The sequence below is a fragment of the Coregonus clupeaformis genome, unplaced genomic scaffold, assembly GCF_020615455.1.
Source record: "Coregonus clupeaformis isolate EN_2021a unplaced genomic scaffold, ASM2061545v1 scaf0851, whole genome shotgun sequence".
Taxonomy (NCBI): Eukaryota; Metazoa; Chordata; class Actinopteri; order Salmoniformes; family Salmonidae; genus Coregonus; species Coregonus clupeaformis.
In genome coordinates, this window is record NW_025534306.1 from 150,893 (window position 1) to 174,922 (window position 24,030).

Sequence of the window (24,030 nt, forward strand, 5' to 3'; positions counted from 1 at the left end):
ATTGTTGGGAAGAGATGCATTGTGTAAATTGAACTGTACAATAAAATGTACACCAGACGGCTGTCTGGTAGAGGTGCCAAAGGAAAATGTTTACCAATTGTCGATGACGACAGAGATGGATTCTTCTTCAGTATTCTGGATTGGAAATCTCAGTGAAGATTTTTGAAGCAGGCTAAGATATGGGAGAAATTCATTGTGACAAACATGCCAGATGCGAGGCTTCCGGAATATCCATTTCATTGTACGCTCAAGTATTTCAAGAATGCTGCCCAATCGGACTCAGAGGAATGGTTGAGTCATCAACCAAAGAAAGTTCAACTCAGTTCATGTTGCATAATTTTAGGACCACAAGGAGCAGCTATGAAGATAAACACAGACGATTATCTGGATAAAGAATTTGAGATTGAGAAGAGTGTGCCACATGTGACCTTGTTGGTTTCTGAAGGCTATGAGCAGAAGCAAATAGGAGAAATGATGACAGAAGCAGAGAAAGCTGTTTTCATACCGATGAAAGAGAATTTGGCGATTTGGAGGACTGAAGATCATCGATTTCTCAAAATCATGATTTCGGCTCAAGGGCAAGGAGAGCCACAAGCTGTACGGATAACACACGAATCTATTTGCAGTGTGAAGATGGATTCAGACCCTATGAAAGGCGAGATGCTGCAACAAGTTCCAGAATGTTTGTGGTCTCAACACAGTACCGATATTGGACTTGTGAAATCAGCCCAACCGGTGAAAGTTGAACTTCGACCAGGAGCCAGACCTCCATGGAAGAATCAGTATCCATTGAAAGATGAAGCAATCCAAGGGATCGAACCACAAACTGAAGGACTTTCGAAAGCAGGTGTTTTAAGGACAACAAAAAAATCCTCAGAGTAACACACCTTTGTTACCTGTGAAAAAACCAGATGGAACTTATCGTGTGGTTCATGATTTGAGAGCAGTGAATGAGGTAGTAACTGACTTTCCAGCGGAAGTGCCAGACCCGCATACCTTGTTAGCCCAAATTCCTCCTGATGCGACACATTTTACGGTGTTAGACTTATGTGGTGCATTTTTTAGTGTTCCACTTAGTGTAGAGAGTCAGGGTTTATTTGGGTTCACATATTAGGGACAGTTCTATGAGTACAATCGTTTGCCACAGGGTTTTCGGCACAGCCCTCACATTTTCAATAAAGTATTGAAGGAAGATTTGGTAGGGATAGATCAGATATTGCAAAGCACTGTCATTCAGTATGTAGATGATATAATTATCTGCTCACAGGATAAGGAAACATGTCATAGAGACTCAATTAAATTGCTACAGGTATTGGCAGAAAAGGGACATAAGGTTTCACAGAAAAAGTTGCAATATAGCCAGGAGAAGGTTGTTTATTTGGGTCAGAAAATAACGCACGGAAACAGAAGCATTTCGGATAGTCAATTGGAAGCTATTCAGAGTGAAGGCTCCGAAGCCTAGAACTGTCAGAGAGATGATGACATTTCTTGGTATTGCTGGATATTCTTCAGCTTGGGTTGAGAGCTATGCTAGTTTGACAGGACCTTTGAGAGCTATGGTTAAGGATACTGGAAATGGTCAACTCCATAGCAATCTTTCCTGGACACAGGAAGGCCTTGTGGCATTTGTAACGATCAAACAGAAGTTGCAGGAGGCACCTGCACTCACATTACCAGACTACTCTAAGAATTTTTTGCTATATGTGTCTACTTCTACTGGAGGTAAATATGCATGTGCAGTTCTTTGTCAGTTGACAGGCACAGGGATGAATCCTCAGCCTATTTCCTACTACTCTACTGCCTATTCGAAGTAGAACTAGGACTACCACTGTGCTACAGAGCAATGGTGGGAGTATATTCAATGTATAACAAAGCATCATCTGTTACAATGGGTTACCCAGTAACAATTCTTACCCATCACAGTCTCAGAAATCTTCTGAACTTTGGGAAATATACATTGACTATGCCTAGGCTCAGAGACTATCACAGGCTCTTAGAGCAGGAAGATGTCACCCTAGTGAGGTGTGATACGGTGAATCCAGCAGAGGATTTGCCAACTTCAGAGGATGGTGAGCCACATGATTGTGTCCAAGAAGCAGAGAAATACTCAAGGCTCCGATCAGATTTGCAAGCCTTTCCATTACGTGAAGCAGACCTGGAGTATTGGACTGATGGGTCTTATTATCGTGTAGGAGATAAATTGTGCGCTGGCTATGCAGTAGTCAAAGCCCAAGGAACTAGATTTGTCGTCGAAAAGGCTGAAGTAATACCACAGCCTGCGTCTGCACAACTTGCTGGAACTTGTGGGGCTAACAGAAGCATGTTTGTTAGTGGAAGGAAAGCGAGTAACGATATACACTGATTCAGCATATGCACATAGTGTATGTCATCTGTTTGGAGCAGTGTGGAAAGGTCGAGGGTTTAAGAAAACGGATGGTTCTCCGATACAACATCATGCACAAATAATGAAACTGTTGCATGCTATGATGAAGCCTAAAGAGATAGCGATAGCTAAGTGTGCAGCTCATAAGACAGATGTGTCAAAAAGTCACACAAGGGAACAAAGCTGCTGATGAAGCTGCAAAAGCCGTCACAGGAGCGGACAAATTGGGCAAAGTTTTTCTGGTCACTCATGCAGTGGACTTGGAAAACAAATTACGCTTAAGGATGTGATTTTGATGCAGGAAGCTGCTTCTACGATCGACAAACAATTATGGCTTGACCGAGGTGCCGTCAAAGATGCTACTGGTCTTTGGAGAAACCATGAGGGGTTGATAGTAGCGCCTCTAGACCTATTAGGTCTAATGATTCAGGAAGCACATGGGTTAGCTCATGTTGCAAGGGGGAGGTTAAGAGAAAGATCACAAAGGAGTATGGTTTTTGGGCACCATACTTGCTTGAACAGGTTGACTATGTCACAGGCAGGTGCACAATTTGCAGGGGTGTGACTGTTCTTCCTGGCCACATTCCTACACCGAGAGGTCCTATGCGTGAGTTGGTTATCGACTTTGTTGATATGATAAAACCAGTTGATGGGAAAAGATACATGTTGGTGGTTGTAGATAGATTTTCACGATGGCCGGAGGCCTGTCCAACTAAGCGAAAAGATGCTCAGTCGGTTGCTAAGTTCTTGTGCAAAGAAGTCATAAGCAGGTGGGGATTTCCCGGCCGAATATCCTCAGACAATGGGAAAGAATTTGTGGATAAATCAGTGAAATTGACGTTGCAAAAATTGGGAATTAAGCAACGTCTTGGAGCAGTTTATCACCCACAAAGTCAAGGGATTTGTGAAAAAATGAACGGTGTCTTGAAAAATCGCATTGTCAAAATTTGCCAGCATACGGGTCTAAACTGGATAGCGGCACTTCCTTCAGCATTAATGGTGTGTCGCTCAAGTGAGTTGCGTGATCTAAGTATGACACCCCATGAACTGGTCACAGGAAGAAGGATGCCTATGCCTTATTTGCGAACAAGCGGAAAGTGGTCCAAGCTTGGCTCTCTTGGAAGATGAAATGAGAGCGTACGTTACATATATGGCCAATTTTCATAAAAAGCTGTCCACATATGTTTCTGACAGGCAAAGAAAAGAAGAGGTGCAGGAGAAGCTTGATGAGCAAAAAAGGAGTACAGTGCAACCGGGGGGACAAGGTGTTCGTGAAGGTATTTAGAAGGAAGTGGTATAACGAACGTCGTGAGGGACCATTTGAAGTTGTTCGTAGTACTGGAACAGCTGTCCAGGTTAAAGGATCTCCAACGTGGTATCATTTGTCACATTGTGTTAAAGCGCCTGGAGAAGTGGTGCCACGCACAGAGAGACAGGATGTTGAAGGCTCAAGAGAGCAGGATGAAGATAGGGAAGAACAGGTGGAAGGAGAGATGCCTGACAATATCCAGAGTCAAAACCCAGAAGGAGAGATTGTTATTCCTGAAGCATTGGAGGTGAAACCAGTAAGGGCTAGAAGCTGTTTTTGTTCAAATAAAACATATGATGGACCAAGTATGTTTAAGGGAATATCAGATTGTGATGATTATATGATGACTTTGGGTAAGCATGAACGTAAGGTTAGTGGTGAGACATATAAAGTAACTTTTTATGTTCCATTTAGTAAGAACAGAAGGACTTTGGTGGTAAAATATCAGCTTTTGCCTGGAAATGTGACTATTGGGAATTTTCGAGATATTTTGGTGGGTTTGTGGTGATAAAGCATATATATTCTTACCCTATGGATGGACAGGATGTTGTTACATGTCGACGTTGAAACTTCCATATGAGGTTTATACTATCCAAAAGGGAAAGGCATCGGACACTGCTAAATCTGATTCTAGGTCTGGAAATAGGGTTAAAAGGGAAATGGCACAGTTTAATAGTTTGGAGTCCTACCATTGGAGGATAAGTCTAGGAGAGAAGTGGGGACTTGGACTTTTCCATGGTATGGTGTAAAATTTTTGGCAGATCACATTGGTAATATTACCTATACTTTGCAGGGGTTTTGCAAATGAAACGATATCGAGGGTTTGATCTTCTGTCAAATACTCAAAGAAGTCACAGACTGACGTTGTTGAAACATGACATGGCTCTTGACTATATTTTTAGCCAAACAAGGTAGCTTATGTTTGGCTATGAATTTGACGGGGAGATGATTGTTATACTTTGATCCCCGATAGTTCCGATAATATCACTAGTGTTATAGATGCATTAAAGAGTATAAGGGATGCGTTTGGTAGATCTGAAGGAGCTGGATGGTCAGCGAAGGCTTGGTTGCAAGATCAGTTAGGCCCAGTGGGAGCAGTGATAGTTCAGATTTTAGTAGCAGCTCTTATAGCGCTGTGTGTAATGTTTTGTTTTTTGTACTCTGTTATTGACTTTTGCGAAGGCTATGATATTGAGATGGATTGGAGTTGTGATGCCTGGGGACAACACTCAGATGACGTTGTTAACTGTTACTGAACTGGATGGAGATAAACAAGTAGGACTAGATGGAGTATTGATGGATAGATATCCATTTTGATTATCCGATCATTTTTCACGTCTTTTACATATTATTGTGATTTTTAGTGTTTTGTTATGAATCAAAGCCGGGCGGCCAGCTCTAGGGATAGTCTTGGTGGTTCCAACTTCTTCCATTTAAGAATGATGGAAGTCACAGTGACTTGGGGGAGAAGGGACCTTCAATGCTGCAGAAATGTTTTAGTACACTTCCCCAGATATGTGCCTCGACACAATGCTGTCTCGGAGCTCTACGGACAATTCCTTCGACCTCATGGCTTGGTTTTGATCTGACACACAGTGGCAATTGTGGGACCTTATATTGACAGGTGTGTGCCTTTCCAAATCATCTCCCAATCAATTAAATTGACCACAGATGGACTCCAATCAAGTTGTAGAAACATCTCAAGGATGATCAATGGAAACATGATGCACCTAGCTCAATTTCGAATCTCATACTTATGTAAATAAGTATTAAAACCTGTTTTTGCTTTGTCATTATGGGTTATTGTGTGTAGATTGCTGAGGATTTTTATTTATTTAATCAATTTTAGAATAATGCTGTAACGTAACAAAATGTTGAAAAAGTCAAGGGGTCTGAATACACCTACTCATTCCAGGGTTTTTCTTTATTTTGACTATTTTCTATATTGTACAATAATAGTGAAGACATCAAAACTATGAAATAACACATATTGAATCATGTAGTAACCAAACAAGTGTTAAACAAATCAAAATATGTTATATTTGAGAATCTTCAAAGCAGCCACCCTTTGCCTTGATGACAGCTTTGCACACTCTTGGCATTCTCTCAACCAGCTTCATGAGGTAGTCATATGGAATGCATTTAAATTAACAGGTGTGCCTTGTTAAAAGTTAATTTGTGGAATTTCTTTCCTACTTAATGCATTTGAGCCAATCAGTTGTGTTGTGACAAGGTAGGGGTGGTATACAGAAGATAGCCCGATTTGGTAAAAGACCAAGTCCATATTATGTCAAGAACAGCTCAAATAAGCAAAGAGAAATGACAGTCCATCATTACTTTAAGACATGAAGGTCAGTCAATCCCGGAACATTTCAAGAACTTTGAACGTTTCTTCAAGTGCAATCGCAGAAACCATCAAGCGCTATGATGAAACTGGCTCTCATGAGGACCGCCAAAGGAAAGGAAGACCCAGAGTTACCTCTGTTGCAGAGGATAAGTTCATTAGAGTTAACTGCACCTCAGATTGAAGCCCAAATAAATGCTTCACGGAGTTCAAGTAACAGACACATCTCAACATCAACTGTTCAGAGGAGACTGCGTGAATCAGGCATTCATGGTCGAATTGCTGCTAAAGGACACCAATAAGAAGAAGTGACTTGCTTAGGACGTAACCACGAAGATTCCATCCATCTGCTAGCCCTGGCCCGTTAGCACACGCTTACTCACTAAACTGAACTAGCTACTGAACTAGCTACTTGCTATTGGCCACAGCTGCGGTGTTTCACCCAGAACATTTGATTTTTTCCGCGGGATTGGTTTTAATCACTGGACATTGATCGCGGATATTCGGACAGTCAGCACTGCGCGTTGTCGACCCAGAACATATCAGTTTTTCCGTCGCTACCAGCTGGCTACAACAAAACGGACGTAGCACCACGCTAGCCGTGGCCTCTTGCTCACTGGCGCTTCACCACCGGACCTTGTGATAACTCAGCTATACAGCTGATATCTGCTGGACTGTTCCTTTTTACGGTACTACATCCTGTTTATGTTTAGCCTCAGCCCAAACATGGTTAGTTTATTGTTGTTTCGGTTATTTCTAATTGTACTATATCACTGTAGACCCCCCAGCCTAGCTGAACCTGCCTTGGTTAGCCCTTTGTCCCTCCACCCATACACTCAGAGACCGACTCAATTTATGCCTCTAGAGATACTATCTCTTTCAGTGTTACCCAACGCTTAGGTTTGCCTCCACTTTACTCATGTCCTTCCATATCCTTGTCTGTTCATAATGCCCTGAATCTTTTCTATAACACCCGGAAATCTGCCCCCTTTATTCTATGTACCCAACGCACTAGAAGACCAGTTCTTAAAGCCTTTAGCCGTATCCTTATTCTAGTCCTCCTCTGTTCCTCTGGTGATGTGAGGCTAACCCAGGCCCTGTAGCCCCAGTATCACTCCTACTCCCCAGGAGCTATCATTTGTTGACTTCTGTAATCGCAAAGTCTTGGTTTCTTGCACATAAATATCAGAAGTCTACTTCCTAAGTTTGAGTTATTCACTGCGTTAGCTACACTCTGCCAACCCTGATGTTCTAGCAGTGTCTGAATCCTGGCTCAGGAAGGCCACCAAAAATTCTGAAATTTCCATCCCCAACTATAACATTTTCCGTCTAGATAGAACTGCCAAAGGGGGTGGAGTTGCAATCTACTGTAGAGATAGCCTCCAGAGCTCTATCATACTATCCAGGTCTGTGCCCAAACAGTTTGAGCTTCTACTTCTAAAAATCCACCTTTCCAGAAATAAGTCTCTCACTGTTGCCGCTTGCTACAGACCCCCTCAGCCCCCAGCTGTGCCCTGGACACCATATGTGAATTGATTGCCCCCCATTTATCCTCTGAGTTTGTACTGCTTGGTGACCTAAATTGGGATATGCTTAATACCCCAGCCATCCTACAATCCAAGCTAGATGCCCTCAACCTCACGCAAATTATCAACGAACCTACCAGGTACAACCCTAAATCCTTAAACATGGGTACCCTCATAGATATCATCCTGACTAATATACCCTCTAAATACACCTCAGCTGTCTTCAACCAGGATCTCAGCGATCACTGCCTTATTGCCTGCGTCCGTAACGGGTCCGCGGTCAAACGACCACCCCTCATCACTGTCAAAGCGCTCCCTAAAACACTTTTGCGAGGAGGCCTTCCCTAATTGACCTGGCCCAGGTATCCTGGATGGATATAGATCTCATTCCGTCAGTAGAGGATGCCTGGTTGTTCCTTAAAAAGTAATTTCCTCTCAATCTTAAATAAACATGCCCCATTCAAAAATACAGAACTAAGAACCGATATAGCCCCTGGTTCTCCTCAGACTTGACTGCCCTTGACCAGCACAAAAACATCCTGTGGCGTACAGCATTAGCATCAAATAGCCCCCGCGATATGCAACTTTTCAGGGAAGTTAGGAACCAATATACACAAGCAGTCAGGAAAGCAAGGGCTAACTTTTTTCAAACAGAAATTTGCATCCTGTAGCACTAACTCCAAAAGTTTTGGGACACTGTAAAGTCCATGGAGAATAAGAGCACTTCCTCCCAGCTGCCCACTGCACTGAGGCTAGGAAACACTATCACCACCGATAAATCTACAATAATCGAGAATTTCAACAAGCATTTTGCTACAGCTGGCCATGCTTTCCATCTGGCTACCACTAACCCCGGCCACAAACTCTGCACCCTCTGCTGCAACTTGCCCATGCCCCCCCGCTTCTCCTTCACACAAATTCAGACAGTTGATGTTTTGAAAGCGCTGCAAAATCTGGACCCCTACAAATCAGCTGGGCTAGACAATCTGGACCCTTTCTTCCTAAAACTAGCCGCCGAAATTGTCGCAACCCCTATTACTAGTCTGTTCAACCTCTCTTTCATAACGTCTGAGATCCCCAGAGATTGGAAAGCTGCCGCGGTCATCCCCCTCTTCAAAGGGGGTGACACTCTAGATCCAAACTGCTACAGACCTATATCCATCCTGCCCTGCCTTTCGAAAGTATTCGAAAGCCAAGTTAACAAACAGATCATCGACCATTTTCGAATACCACCGTACCTTCTCCGCTATGCAATCCGGTGTCCGAGCTGGTCACGGGTGCACTTCAGCCACGCTCAAGGTCCTAAACGATATTATAACCGCGATTGATAATAGACAGTACTGTGCAGCCGTCTTCATCGACCTGGCCAAGGCTTTCGACTCTGTCAACCACCGCATTCTTATTGGCAGACTAAATAGCCTTGGTTTCTCAAATGACTGCCTCGCCTGGTTCACCAACTACTTCTCAGATAGAGTTCAGTGTGTCAAATCGGAGGGCCTGTTGTCTGGACCTATGGCAGTCTCTATGGGGGTGCCACAGGGTTCAATTCTTGGGCCGACACTTTTCTCTGTGTATATCAATGATGTCGCTCTTGCTGCTGGTGACTCTCAGATCCACCTCACGAGACGACACCATTTTGTATACATCTGGCCCTTCATTGGACACTGTGTTAACAAACCTCCAAACGAGCTTCAATGCCATACAACAATCCTTCAGTAGCCTTCAACTGCTCTTAAACACTAGTAAAACTAAATGCATGCTTTTCAATCGAACGCTGCTAGCACCCGCCCACCCGACTAGAATCACCACTCTCGACGGGTCTGACCTAGAGTATGTGGACAACTACAAATATCTAGGTGTCTGGTTAGACTGTAAACTCAACTTCCAGACTCACATAAAGAATCTCCAATCCAAAGTTAAATCTAGAATCGGCTTCCTATTTCGCGAACAAAGCCTCCTTCACTCATGCTGCCAAACATGCCCTCGTAAAACTGACTATCCTACCGATCCTTGACTTCGGCGATGTCATTTACAAAATAGCCTCCAACACTCTACTCAGCAAATTGGATGTAGTCTATCACAGTGCCATCCGTTTTGTCTCCAAAGCCCCATACACTACCCACCACTGTGACCTGTACGCTCTTGTTGGCTGGTCCTCACTACATGTTCGTACGTCAAACCCACTGGCTCCAGGCCATCTATAAATCACTGCTAGGCAAATCCCCGCCCTATCTTAGCTCATTGGTCACCATAGCAGCACCCACCCGTAGTCTGCGCTCCAGCAGGTATATCTCACTGGTCATTCCCAAAGCCAACACCTCCTTTGGCCGCCATTCCTTCCAGTTCTCTGCTGCCAATGACTGGAGCAGATTGCAAAAATCTCTGAAGCTGGAGACTCTTATCTCCCCCAATAACTTTAAGCATCAGTTGTCAGAGCACCTTACCGATCACTGACACCTGTACACAGCCCATCTGAAATTAGCCCACCCAACTACCTCATCCCTATATTGTTATTTAATTTGCTCTTTTGCACCCCAGTATCTCTATTTGCACATAATCTCTTGCACATCTAGCATTCCAGTGTTAATACTATTGTAATTATTCTGCACTATAGCCCATTTATTGCCTTACCTCCATAACTTGCTACATTTGCACACACTGTATATATATTTTCTGTTGTATTTTCTGACTTTATGTTTTTTCTTTACCCCATATGTAACTCTGTGTTGTTTTTATTGCACTACTTTGCTTTATCTTGGCCAGGTCGCAGTTGTAAATGAGAACCTGTTCTCAACTAGCTTACCTGGTTAAATAAAGGTGAAATAAAAAAATAAAAAATAAAAAAAAGGACAAGAAACACGAGCAATGGACATTAGACTGGTGGAAATCTGTCCTTTGGTCTGATGAGTCCAAATTTGAGATTTTTGGTCCCAACCGTCGTGTCTTTGTGAGACGCAGAGTAGGTGAACGGATGATTTCCACATGTGTGGTTCCCACCATAAAGCATGGAGGAGGAGGTGTGATTGTGGTGGGGTGATTTGCTGGTGACACTGTCTGTGATTTATTTAGAATTCAAGGCAAACTTAACCAGCATGGCTACCATAGAATTCTGCAGCGATACGCCATCCCATCTGATTTGCGCTTAATGGGACTATCATTTGTTTTTCAACAGGACAATGACCCAAAACACACCTCCAGGCCGTTTAAGGGCTATTTTACCAAGAAGGACAGTGATGGAGTGCTGCATCAGATGACCTGGCCTCCACAATCACCCGACCTCAACCCAATTGAGATGGTTTGGGATGAGTTGGACCGCAGAGTGAAGGAAAAGCAGCCAACAAGTGCTCAGCATATGTGGGAACTCCTTCAAGACTGTTGGAAAAGCATTCCTCATGAAGTTGGTTGAGAGAATGCCAAGAGTGTGCAAAGCTGTCATCAAGGCGAAGGGTGGCTACTTATTGGACCATAAACAGATATGGCTCATTAACCTATACGGTCCAAATAATGATGATCCACGCTTCTTTGAAAATATATATAATAATTTATCAACCCTAAAGCAATACAATACTCTATTATTATAGTGGGAGATTTTAATACGGTTTTAAAAACCTCTATGGACCGTAAAGGAAATCACAATACAAACTATCACCCTCATGCACTTAAGGAAATCACGAATGTCATGGATATATTGGACCTAGTGGATACATGGAGGCTTAAATATCCTGACCTCGTGAGATATACATGGCGGAGGCTCAATCAAGCTAGTCTTCTTTACTACTTTCTTATGTCATTCTCTCTGGCATCAAAAGTTTTAAAAGTGTTGATAGGGAACAGAATGCGGTCGGACCATCAAATAATTGCCATATATATTACTCTTACAGAATTTCCACATGGGCGAGGATAATGGAAATTTAATCAAAGCTTATTGGATGACAGAATAATTTATAACTGACTTTTTCCGACATAATATAGGTACAGCAGATCCCCTTATTGTATGGGACACTTTTAAATGTCGCCTTTAGATGCCATGCAATGCAGTACTCATCTTTAAAACAAAAGCAATTTAGGTCAAAAGAGTCCACATTAACAAAGGAAATGGAAGGACTAACAGTACAGATACAGTTGAAGTCGGAAGTTTACATACACTTAGGTTGGAGTCATTAAAACTCGTTTTTCAACCACTCCACAAATGTCTTGTTAACAAACTATAGTTTTGGCAAGTTGGTTAGGACATCTACTTTGTGCATGACACAAGTAATTTTTCCAACAATTGTTTTACAGACAGATTATTTCACTTATAATTCACTGTATCACAATTCCAGTGGGTCAAGTTTACATACACTAAGTTGACTGTGCCTTTAAACAGCTTGGAAAATTCCAGAAAATTATGTTATGGCTTCAGAAGCTTCTGATAGGCTAATTGACATCATTTGAGTCAATTGGAGAGTGTACCTGTGGATGTATTTCAAGGCCTACCTTCAAACTCAGTGCCTCTTTGCTTGACATCATGGGAAAATCAAAGAAATCAGCCAAGACCTCAGAAAAAAAATTGTAGACCTCCACAAGTCTGGTTCATCCTTGGGAGCAATTTCCAAACACCTGAAGGTCCCACGTTCATCTGAACAAACAATAGTACACAAGTATAAACACCATGGGACCACACAGCTGTCATACCGCTCAGGAAAGAGGCGCGTTCTTTCTCCTAGAGATGAACGTACTTTGGTGAGAAAAGTGCAAATCAATCCCAGAACAACAGAAAAGGACCTTGTGAAGATGCTGGAGGAAACAGGTACAAAAGTATCTATATCCACAATAAAGCAAGTCCTATATCGACATAACCTGAAAGGCCGCTCAGCAAGGAAGAAGCCACTGCTCCAAAACTGCCATAAAAAAGCCAGACTACGGTTTGCAACTGCACATGGGGACAAAGATCGTACTTTTTGGAGAAATGTCCTCTGGTCTGATGAAACAAAAATAGAATTGTTTGGCCATAATGACCATCGTTATGTTTGGAGGAAAAAGGGGGTCTTGCAAGCTGAAGAACACCATCCCAACCATGAAGCACGGGGTGGAAGCATCATGCTGTGGGGGTGCTTTGCTGCAGGAGGGACTGCTGCACTTCAAAAAATAGATGGCATCATGAGGAAGGAAGATTATGTTGATATATTGAAGCAACATCTCAAGACATCAGTCAGGAAGTTAAAGCTTGGTCGCAAATGGGTCTTCCAAATGGACGATGACCCAAAGCATACTTCCAAAGTTGTGGCAAAATGGCTTAAGTATGAAAAATGTATGCACTCACTAACTGTAAGTCGCTCTGGATAAAAGTGTCTGCTAAATTACTAAAATGTAAATGTAAATGTTAAGACAACAAAGTCAAGGTATTGGAGTGGCCATCACAAAGCCCTGACCTCAATCCTATAGAAAATGTGTGGGCAGAACTGAAAAAGCGATGTGGAGCAAGGAGGCCTACAAACCTGTCTCCAAACCTTACACCAGCTTTGTCAGGAGGAATGGGCCAAAATTCACCCAACTTATGTGGGAAGCTTGTGGAAGGCTACCCGAAACGTTTGACCCAAGTTAAACAATTTAAAGGCAATGCTACCAAATACTAATTGAGTGTATGTAAACTTCTGACCCACTGGGAATGTGATGAAAGAAATAAAAGCTGAAATAAATCATTCTCTCTACTATTATTCTAACATTTCACATTCTTAAAATAAAGTGGTGATCCAAACTGACCTAAGACAGGGAATTTTTACTAGGATTAAATGTCAGGAATTGTGAAAAACTGAGTTTAAATGTCTTTGGCTAAGGTGTATGTAAACTTCCGACTTCGACTGTAGATAGCAATTAAAAACTGTACCATAGAGGCTCAGAATAAGTTAGAGTAAAAACAAAAAGAAATGGAGGATCTTTTTCAAGAAAGATCAAATGCAATATAATATAAAAAATAAAGCGAACTGGATGGAATATGGGGAAAAATGCACCAAATTATTTTTTACATCTTCAACATAGAAATTATACAAAAAGTTATTTACTGAAACTTGTTACAAATGACGGAGTCACCCATTATTCACCAAACAATATTTTGAAAGAGGAAGTAAAGTACTTCATGTTTTTGTTTCAGTCTCCTCCATCTCTACTAACCAAAGCTAATTGTATGGATTTGTTTTCTATTAATAATGTAAAATTAACAGCTGTACAGAAAGACTCATGTGAAGGCCAAATTACAGAGGAGGAACTTCCTGATGCAATTAAAGCCTTTAAATCCGGGAAAACTCCAGGGCTGGATGGCATACCAGTGAAGGTATGCCAAACCCTTTTTGATATACTCAGAGGACCGTTATTAACATGTTTTAACCACTCTTATATAAATGGTAGATTACCAGACACTCAACAAGATGGTCTGATTTCATTATTACTGAAACAGGATCCAAGTGTTAAATATAAAGATCCAGTCCATTTAAACAATTGGAGGCCTCTTACACTTCAGTGTTGTGATGCAGAAATTCTAGTAAATGCATAGCGCATAGAATTTAAAAGGTATTGTCAGATATTATTCATCCTAATCAGACAGGAAAACAAGAACTGGAAACAATAGAACACTATGAAAAATCTGGGAAACCAGGCCTGGTATCCATAGCTGACTTTGAAAAGGCTTTTATTAAAGTAGGACTGGAGTTCATATATAAATGCAAGGAATATTTCAATTTTGGAGAATCTCTTATAAAATTGGTTAAAGTTATGTATAGTAAGCCTAGGTGTTTAGTCGCTCTGGATAAGTGTGTCTGCTAAATTACGTAAATGTAAATGTAAAAAGTAAATAATGGCTACTTCTCAAAAGGTTTTAAACTGTCAAGAGGAGTAAAACAAGGTTGTCCACTATCGGCATTCCTATTTATTATTGGCATAGAAATGTTAACTGTTAAAATCAGATTCAACAAAAATATCAAGGGGTTAGAAATCCAGTGCTAAAAACAAAGGTGTCATTGTACGCTGATTATTCATGTTTTCTTTTAAATCCACAATTTGGATCCCTCCACAGCCTCATAGAGGATCTAGATACTTTTTATAACCTCTCTGGATTACAACCAAATTATGATAAGTGTACTATATTATGTATTGGATCACAAAAAAACTTTACATTACCGTGTAGTTTACCAATAAAATGGTCTGACGGTGATGTGGACATACTCGTTATACATATCCCGAAAGAAAGAAATGAACTCATTCCAGTACATTTTAATAGAAAGTTTGCAAAAATAGATAAGATCTTGCTACCATGGAAAGGAAAATACCTGTCTATTAGTGGAAAAATCACCCTTACCTGTTTCCTTATGGTCTTGCCTACACCTAGCGACCTGTTTTTAATTTATATGAGCATTTTTATTTGGAACGGCAAGCCAGACAAAATTAAACGGGCCTATTTATATAATTAATATGAATTCGGAGGGCAGAAATTATTAAATATTAAAGCATTAGACCTCTTACTAAAGGCGTCAGTCATAAAAAAGTTATATTTAAATCCGAACTGGTTCTCTAGCAGATTAGTAAGAATCTCTCACCCAATGTTCAAGAATGGGCTTTTTTCCTTTATTCAGATTGCAACCTCTCACTTTCGGTTATTTGAAAATGAAATAATCTCCAAAATATCACTATTTTTAAAACAAGCCATAGAAGTTTGTTGCAATTTCAGTTTAATCCACCAGAAAAAAAACAGAACAAATAATACAACAAATATTGTGGTTAAACTCAAATATACTAATTGATAAAAAAAAACATTGTTTTTATGTCACACATGCAGCTAACAAAAATATATGGAAATGTCTGCTCTGCCCAAAATTACAACCAACTAACTGCAGCATTACCGCAAAATGGAAGGAACTTGTCTGCTGGCCTTGCATTAAAGACCAAAATGGGTTAAAGAAAATTGTGATAAATAAAAAAAAAGTATACCAGTTTCATTTAAGGACCAAAAAATGGACAGCTGTGCCATATAGATTTCAAAATAGTTGGGAAGAGATTTTCTATGTACCGATTCCATGGCTCATGGTTTATGAACTGATACGCATTCAGATTGCAACCTCTCACTTTCGGTTATTTGAAAATGAAATAATCTCCAAAATATCACTATTTTAAAACAAGCCATAGAAGTTTGTTGCAATTTCAGTTTAATCCACCAGAAAAAAAACAGAACAAATAATACAACAAATATTGTGGTTAAACTCAAATATACTAATTGATAAAAAAAAAACATTGTTTTTATGTCACACATGCAGCTAACAAAAATATATGGAAATGTCTGCTCTGCCCAAAATTACAACCAACTAACTGCAGCATTACCGCAAAAATGGAAGGAACTTGTCTGCTGGCCTTGCATTAAAGACCAAAATGGGTTAAAGAAAATTGTGATAAATAAAAAAAGTATACCAGTTTCATTTAAGGACCAAAAAATGGACAGCTGTGCCATATAGATTTCAAAATAGTTGGGAAGAGATTTTCTATGTACCGATTCCATGGCTCATGGTTTATGAACTGATACGCAAAACAACGGCGGATTCAAAACTTTGAATTTTTCAATTTAAATTATTATACAAAATTCTTGCAACCAATAGAATGTTATATATAATGGGGGATACAAACATCCCAGCTCTGCATACATCTAAATATACACATTGTGAGATATCTGGCGAAATAGGCAGTCATACCCCTATTCCCCCTATAGGAAACAATGGGTCTTCCTCAGAGTTCCATGTGTAAAAATCTAATTTTGAAGTTTTAACTACCAGCAATTGATCACAGCATACTATGCTACCCACATTTACATCATTAGAAATAATAGATTATTCTGAATGAAATGGTGTAGAACTTCAAAACATCAAAATACATCAATTTTGAGTTATTTGGCGAAATACAGACATTGCAATTATGTTGGAGAAATAGGGATGTCTAAAAAGCGCTGTATTTTATTTAACCAGCTTACTTGCTTAAAAATACACTGTAAAGCCTCAAAATAGTGTTTTTTTAAACAAATAAGCTGGTTAAATAAAAGACTGTGCTTTTTAGACATCCCTATTTCCCCAACGTCAAGTATGCGCTCTGAACGCTCCGAGAGCGAAACGAGATGGGTGGGGCTAAAGCTTAAGAGGGTGTGAACGATGCTGAATGGGTGTAGACAAAGAAGAGCTCTTCACTTGGTAGCAAAACATTCAAAGGCCATTTTCTCAAAAGTGAGATTACAAGTTTATCAACTTTCAAAGCAGAATTACTTTCCCATTGTTCCTTTAAAAACAGTGTACGATATACAATTTTGTAGCTCTGTGTCTCTGCTTTTATCCAATGTAAAAAAAAACACAATTTCAAATTTTGCTACATAGAATCGATTCAAGGTGGTCGGTCACATACAGTGGGGAGAACAAGTATTTGATACACTGCCGATTTTGCAGGTTTTCCTACTTACAAAGCATGTAGAGGTCTGTAAGTTTTATCATAGGTACACTTCAACTGTGAGAGACGGAATCTAAAACAAAAATCCAGATAATCACATTGTATGATTTTTAAGTAATTAATTTGCATTTTATTGCATGACATAAGTATTTGATCACCTACCAACCAGTAAGAATTCCGGCTCTCACAGACCTGTTAGTTTTTCTTTAAGAAGCCCTCCTGTTCTCCACTCATTACCTGTATTAACTGCACCTGTTTGAACTCGTTACCTGTATAAAAGACAACTGTCCACACTCAATCAAACAGACTCCAACCTCTCCACAATGGCCAAGACCAGAGAGCTGTGTAAGGACATCAGGGATAAAATTGTAGACCTGCACAAGGCTGGGATGGGCTACAGGACAATAAGCTAGCAGCTTGGTGAGAAGGCAACAACTGTTGGCGCAATTATTAGAAAATGGAAGAAGTTCAAGATGATGGTCAATCACCCCTCGGTCTGGGGCTCCATGCAAGATCTCACCTTGTGGGGCATCAATTTTTTATTTTATTTTTTATTTCACCTTTATTTAACCAGGTAAGCCAGTTGAGAACAGGTTCTCATTTACAACTGCGACCTGGCCAAGATAAAGCAAAGTAGTGCAATAAAAACAACACAGAGTTACATATGGGGTAAAAAAAACATAAAGTCAGAAATACAACAGAAAAATATATATACAGTGTGTGCAAATGTAGCAAGTTATGGAGGTAAGGCAATAAATAGGCTATAGTGCAGAATAATTACAATAGTATTAACACTGGAATGCTAGATGTGCAAGAGATGATGTGCAAATAGAGATACTGGGGTGCAAAAGAGCAAAATAAATAACAATATAGGGATGAGGTAGTTGGGTGGGCTAATTTCAGATGGGCTGTGTCAGGTGCAGTGATCGGTAAGGTGCTCTGACAACTGATGCTTAAAGTTATTGAGGGGAGATAAGAGTCTCCAGCTTCAGAGATTTTGCAATTCGTTCCAGTCATTGGCAGCAGAGAACTGGAAGGAATGGCGGCCAAAGGAGGTGTTGGCTTTGGGAATGACCAGTGATATATACCTGCTGGAGCGCAGACTACGGGTGGGTGCTGCTATGGTGACCAATGAGCTAAGATAAGGCGAGGGATTTGCCTAGCAGTGATTTATAGATGGCCTGGAGCCAGTGGGTTTGGCGACGAACATGTAGTGAGGGACCAGCCAACAAGAGCGTACAGGTCACAGTGGTGGGTAGTGTATGGGGCTTTGGAGACAAAACGGATGGCACTGTGATAGACTACATCCAATTTGCTGAGTAGAGTGTTGGAGGCTATTTTGTAAATGACATCGCCGAAGTCAAGGATCGGTAGGATAGTCAGTTTTACGAGGGCATGTTTGGCAGCATGAGTGAAGGAGGCTTTGTTGCGAAATAGGAAGCCGATTCTAGATTTAACTTTGGATTGGAGATTCTTTATGTGAGTCTTCCAGACTTTATGTGAGTCTGGAAGTTGGCCAGGGATCAATGATCAATGATCATGAGGAAGGTGAGGATCAGCCCAGAACTACACGGCAGGACCTGGTCAATGACCTGAAGAGAGCTGGGACCACAGTCTCAAAGAAAACCATTAGTAACACACTACGCAGTCATGGATTAAAATCCTGCAGTGCACGCAAGGTCCCCCTGCTCAAGCCAGCGCATGTCCAGGCCCATCTGAAGTTTGCCAATGACCATCTGGATGATCCAGAGGAGGAATAGGAGAAGGTCATGTGGTCTGATGAGACAAAAATAGAGCTTTTGGTCTAAACTCCACTCGCCGTGTTTGGAGGAAGAAGAAGGATGAGTACAACCCCAAGAACACCATCCCAACCGTGAAGCATGGAGGTGGAAACATCATTCTTTGGGGATGCTTTTCTGCAAAGGGACAGGACGACTACACCGTATTGAGGGGAGGATGGATGGGGCCATGTATCGCGAGATCTTGGCCAACAACCTCCTTCCCTCAGTAAGAGCATTGAAGATGGGTCGTGACTGGGTCTTCCAGCATGACAACGACCCGAAACACACAGCCAGGGCAACTAAGGAGTGGCTCACGTAAGAAGCATCTCAAGGTCCTGGAGTGGCCTAGCCAGTCTCCAGACCTGAACCCAATAGAAAATCTTTGGAGGGAGCTGACAGTCCGTATTGCCCAGCGACAGCCCCGAAACCTGAAGGATCTGGAGAAGGTTTGTATGAAGAAGTGGGCCAAAATCCCTGCTGCAGTGTGTGCAAACCTGGTCAAGACCTACAGGAAACGTATGATCTCTGTAATTGCAAAGAAAGGTTTCTGTACCAAATATTAAGTTCTGCTTTTCTGATGTATTAAATACTTATGTCATGCAATAAAATGCAAATTAATTACTTAAAAATCATACAATGTGATTTTCTGGATTTTGTTTTTAGATTCCGTCTCTCACAGTTGAAGTGTACCTATGATAAAAAATTACAGACCTCTATATGCTTTGTAAGTAGGAAAACCTGCAAAATCAGCAGTGTATCAAATACTTGTTCTCAACACTGTATATACAGTATATATTTACAAAAAATATATGGGGGATTGGAATGATGCAGACAATTACATTGATGGAATCTACAATCTATCTGTACTTTTAAAGCTGATCTACCAACTAAAAAAAAATATAATAATAATAATAATAATAACATATATAAGAAACTCAGTGTTATCTCTGACAAAGTTCCATTTATGGAGGAGAAAACTGCATGTTTGACAGCAAGACACTACTTACCTAGCTCTTGACTGTGTTCAGCATTGGATAGAGCTGCAGACATGAAAATAGATAACAGTTAGAGGAAAGGTCCACAAAAGGACCTACTCAATGTTTTTTGACAAAGTTATTTCCATGAAGGAGACAATTACACTTATGTGGTTCAGGTAAACCACGCACTGTGATTGAAAGAAACCTTATATTAAAGAATTTACTATTTTTGTGGAGAAAGTTGTTTCAAATAGAAATAGGTTTGCCCTATACATAGAATATTTAATTTTGTTATACAAATCCTTAAATACACATGTACAGTATCTGACCAATGTCTGCTTTTTACTTCTAAAGGTCAAATAGGGGGTGCTTATATTTGTTCTGTTTCACTGCATATACAAGTGGTTAACTCATACAAGTGTGAGGTGTGAAATGGAAATGTGTTTTTAGATACCCTCGGAGAGTGGGGTCATGGCCAGGGATCAGCCATTATTGACGGCAACCCTGGAGCAATTAGGGTTAAGTACCTTGCTCAAGGGTAGATCAACTGATTTTTTTCACCTTGAGGGCTCGGGGATTCGAACTAGCAAGCTTTCGGTTCTAGTACCCAACTCCTTGTATGCTACGCTATAAATTGCACTGTAAAACATTTACATTCAGTCAAATAAACCCTTTAATCACTTTTATAATACCGTAGTCATTGCGCAAACCATTCCAGCGCCAGATGGTGAAAGCTAATATGACCACAAGGACAATGCCCAGAGAGACAATCACTGCAAAGGCCACTCTCCATGTATCTGTGTTAACAAGGATCAGCTCACCTGCAAGGCACAAATCAACTGAGATCAGTGACATGCTTACAACTGCTACCAAATAATCATATTGAAGGGACATTTCAGTCATAAATAACGTTTTGTCAGACTTTTACAGACCTCAAATGCAGACTAATGTCAAAATGATACCACATCCCATGACATCAGTTGTGTAGATCCAGCAATGTGCCTCAATGCCAAATGAATGGAAAGATGAGCACCATTTAATGTCCTGGTTTTCCTGGTTTCATTTTGCGCTTATCTTTTCCATTCATTTGGGGTGGAGGCATATAGCTGGATCTACAAAACCAACGTGGTTTCAGTTTGACATTACAATACTTTAGTGTTCTAAACATGTCGACAAACTTATATCCAACTGTCCTATTTATGTTTAATTGTTACTCAGCCTTTGTAATAAAAAAGGATATAAAACATTAAAAGTGTTTCATATCAGCTAAACAATAATATGATGTTGTGCAACTCACTAGAGATGTGAAACTCTGTCTCCATGTTGATCTGCTCACTGAGTTGCCTCTGTCTGAGTCTGCAGGTAAAGTGGTTAGTGTCAGTCTCTTACGATGGTCTTTAGTTTGACTATGTAGAACCCCTTATAGTCCCTGTCTGTCTCTGAAGGTCCAGCAGACAGAAAGTGACCCCTTCACTGTCCAGCCACTCCAACTCAGGCTCAGGGAACCAGCCTTTAGATACACACAGCAGACCCATCCCTCCTTCTTTCTGTCCCTCAATGGAAACCTCTGGCTTGGATCCTATAGCTACAGACACAAAGGGAGACTGGAGATGAAATACTGCTGAGATTGGAAACAGAATCATGTACTTGAAGGAACAGAGGATGGCTATTGTATTTATGGGAAAATAAATTAACCTGTTATGTGGACTTGAATGGTGGCATCATCATAATGGTTCTTAGACTCAACAAGACATTTGTAAAGTCCATCGTCAGTGCCTTGTACCCTGGTCAGTTTCAAAGAGGTGTTGCCCTTCTTCAGTTCCTCTTTAAACAATGATGTCCTTCCCTCGTAGGAGCGGATCTGATCATGGTATTTGTCTCTGCCGTCTTGGTAGAGATGGACTCGAATGTTTGACTGAGGGTCTGGGAGGTTGACTCTGAACCAGTCAACTCTCATGTCCTCAGCACTGATGTTGGGTTTGATGTAACAGGGCAGAATGATGTCATCACCAGCCACAGCAACAATATCATGAGTCGGACCAAGAACCTCAAATCTTTCTGGAGAGAGAATCAACCATTCATATTGGACAGGCCTCACTAAAGACACATGTTGGTGAAAGTCATACTCAGGTACTCATGTGCAGGGTTGCTAGGTAACTTGCTAACTGTAATCCGTTGCAGTTACTAATTACCTGTTCAAAATTGTAATCAGTAACATAACTTTTGGACTACCCAAAACTCAGTAATGTAATCTGATTACTTTTACTTTCCTCCTTAAGAGGCACAGGTAGCTGGCATTGCCACAAAGTCATAAAATCTGATTTATAAACCTAACCCTAACCTTTAACCTTTTTTCAATGCTGATTTGAATGTCATTGAGAAAACAGAAAGGTGTCCATTTTTATTTTTTAAACATCCTTTCTGAATTTAAAAGTAATCCTAGTTGTAATCCGTTACGTTACTCCCCAAACCTGCTCATGTGCCACAACAACTATCATGTAAATCATCAAATGCAAGTCCTTGTCAATATGATGTACTGTAACACACACAAGCACAGACAGAATGTGAGGGTACTGTACCAGAGTCTGCTCTGTGCAGGGAGAAGCAGGAGAGTCACACACCAACATCCTGTCCCAGTCATCATGATGACCTCTTTACCCTGAGATCAAAGAAAGACAGACTCTCTTAAAAGGGTAATCAGGGATTGGTTTCAACTTCAATGAATGAAGAATATAACATATTCATTTCGCATCAGTATAGTTCTTACCCTTTCAGAACCCAAACTATAAGCTTGTTTTACTCAATTGTTTTGTAAACAATGCAAGAAATTTTTAAAAAACACTATAGCTTCAAAACATGGTTAAAACTATAATGTTGACCTCATGGATGGTCAGTCCTTGCATCCATAGCTCTGTCTATTAATTAAATGAGTGGTTACATTTCTCCAGCCCGATTCCTCAGCTGTTTACAAAAAAAGGGGCTTTCTTTAAATTTCTTTCTTTAAATATAGACTCATGAAGAAAGTTGCCAATCCTCAAAAAGGTTATCAGAAATGTTCTTATGTTATTTATTATGTTTCTACTTTTAAAAAAAGGTTGACAAAAGGCTAATGCACCAGGCTCGGTTATCTACACTAGCAGTCAAATGTTTTGACACACCTACTCATTCAAGAGTTTTTCTTTATTTTTACTATTTTCTACATTGTAGAATAATAGTGAAGACATCAAAACTATGAAATAACACATATGGATTCAAGTAGGAACCAAAAAAAGTGTTTAACAAATCAAAATATATATTATATTTGAGATTCTTCAAAGTAGCCACCCTTTGCCTTGATGACATCTTAAAAACACTCTTGGCATTCTCTCAACCAGCTTCCCCTGGAATGCTTTTCCAACAGTCTTGAAGGAGTTCCCACATATGCTGAGCACTTGTTGGCTGCTTTTCCTTTACTCTGCGGTCCAACTCATCCCAAACCATCTCAATTGGGTTGAGGTCGGGTGATTGTGGAGGCCAGGTCATCTGATGCAGCCCTCCACAACTCTCCTTCTTGGTCAAATATCCCTTACACAGCCTAGAGGTGTGTTGTTGGGTCTCTGTCCTGTTGAAAAACAAATGATAGTTCCACTAAGCACAAACCAGATGGGATGGCTTTCGCTGCAGAATGCTGTGGTAGCCATGCTGGTTAAGTGTGCCTTGAATTCTAAATAAATCACAGACAGTGTCACCAGCAAAGCACCCCCACCCCATCACACCTCCTCCTCCATGCTTCACAGTGGGAACTACACATGCAGAGATCATCCGTTCACCTACTCTGCGTCTCACAAAGACACGGCGGTTGGAACCAAAAATCTCAGATTTGGACTCATCAGACCAAAGGTCAGATTTCCACCGGTCTAATGTCCATTGATCATGTTTAATTGGACAAAGCAAGTCTCTTCTTATTATTGGTGTCCTTTAGTAGTGGTTTCTTTGCGGCAATTCGACCATGAAGGCCTGCTTCACGCAGTCTCCTCTGAACAGTTGATGCTGAGGTGTGTCTGTTACTTGAACGCTGTGAAGCATTTATTTGGGCTGCAATTTCTGAGGTGCAGTTAACTCTAATGAACTTATCCTCTCCAGCAGAGGTAACTCTGGGTCTTCCTTTCCTGTGGCGGTCCTCATGACAGCCAGTTTCATCATATCGCTTGATGGTTTTTGCGATTGCACTTGAAGAAACTTTCAGTTCTTCAAAGTTTTCGGATTGACTGACCTTCATGT

General features: G+C 40.7%; 1 pseudogene; it reads right to left on the reverse strand.

Annotated features, from left to right (window-relative positions):
• LOC121562173 overlaps positions 1 to 24,030 on the reverse strand; it is a 75,034-nt pseudogene that overhangs the window by 23,792 nt on the left and 27,212 nt on the right.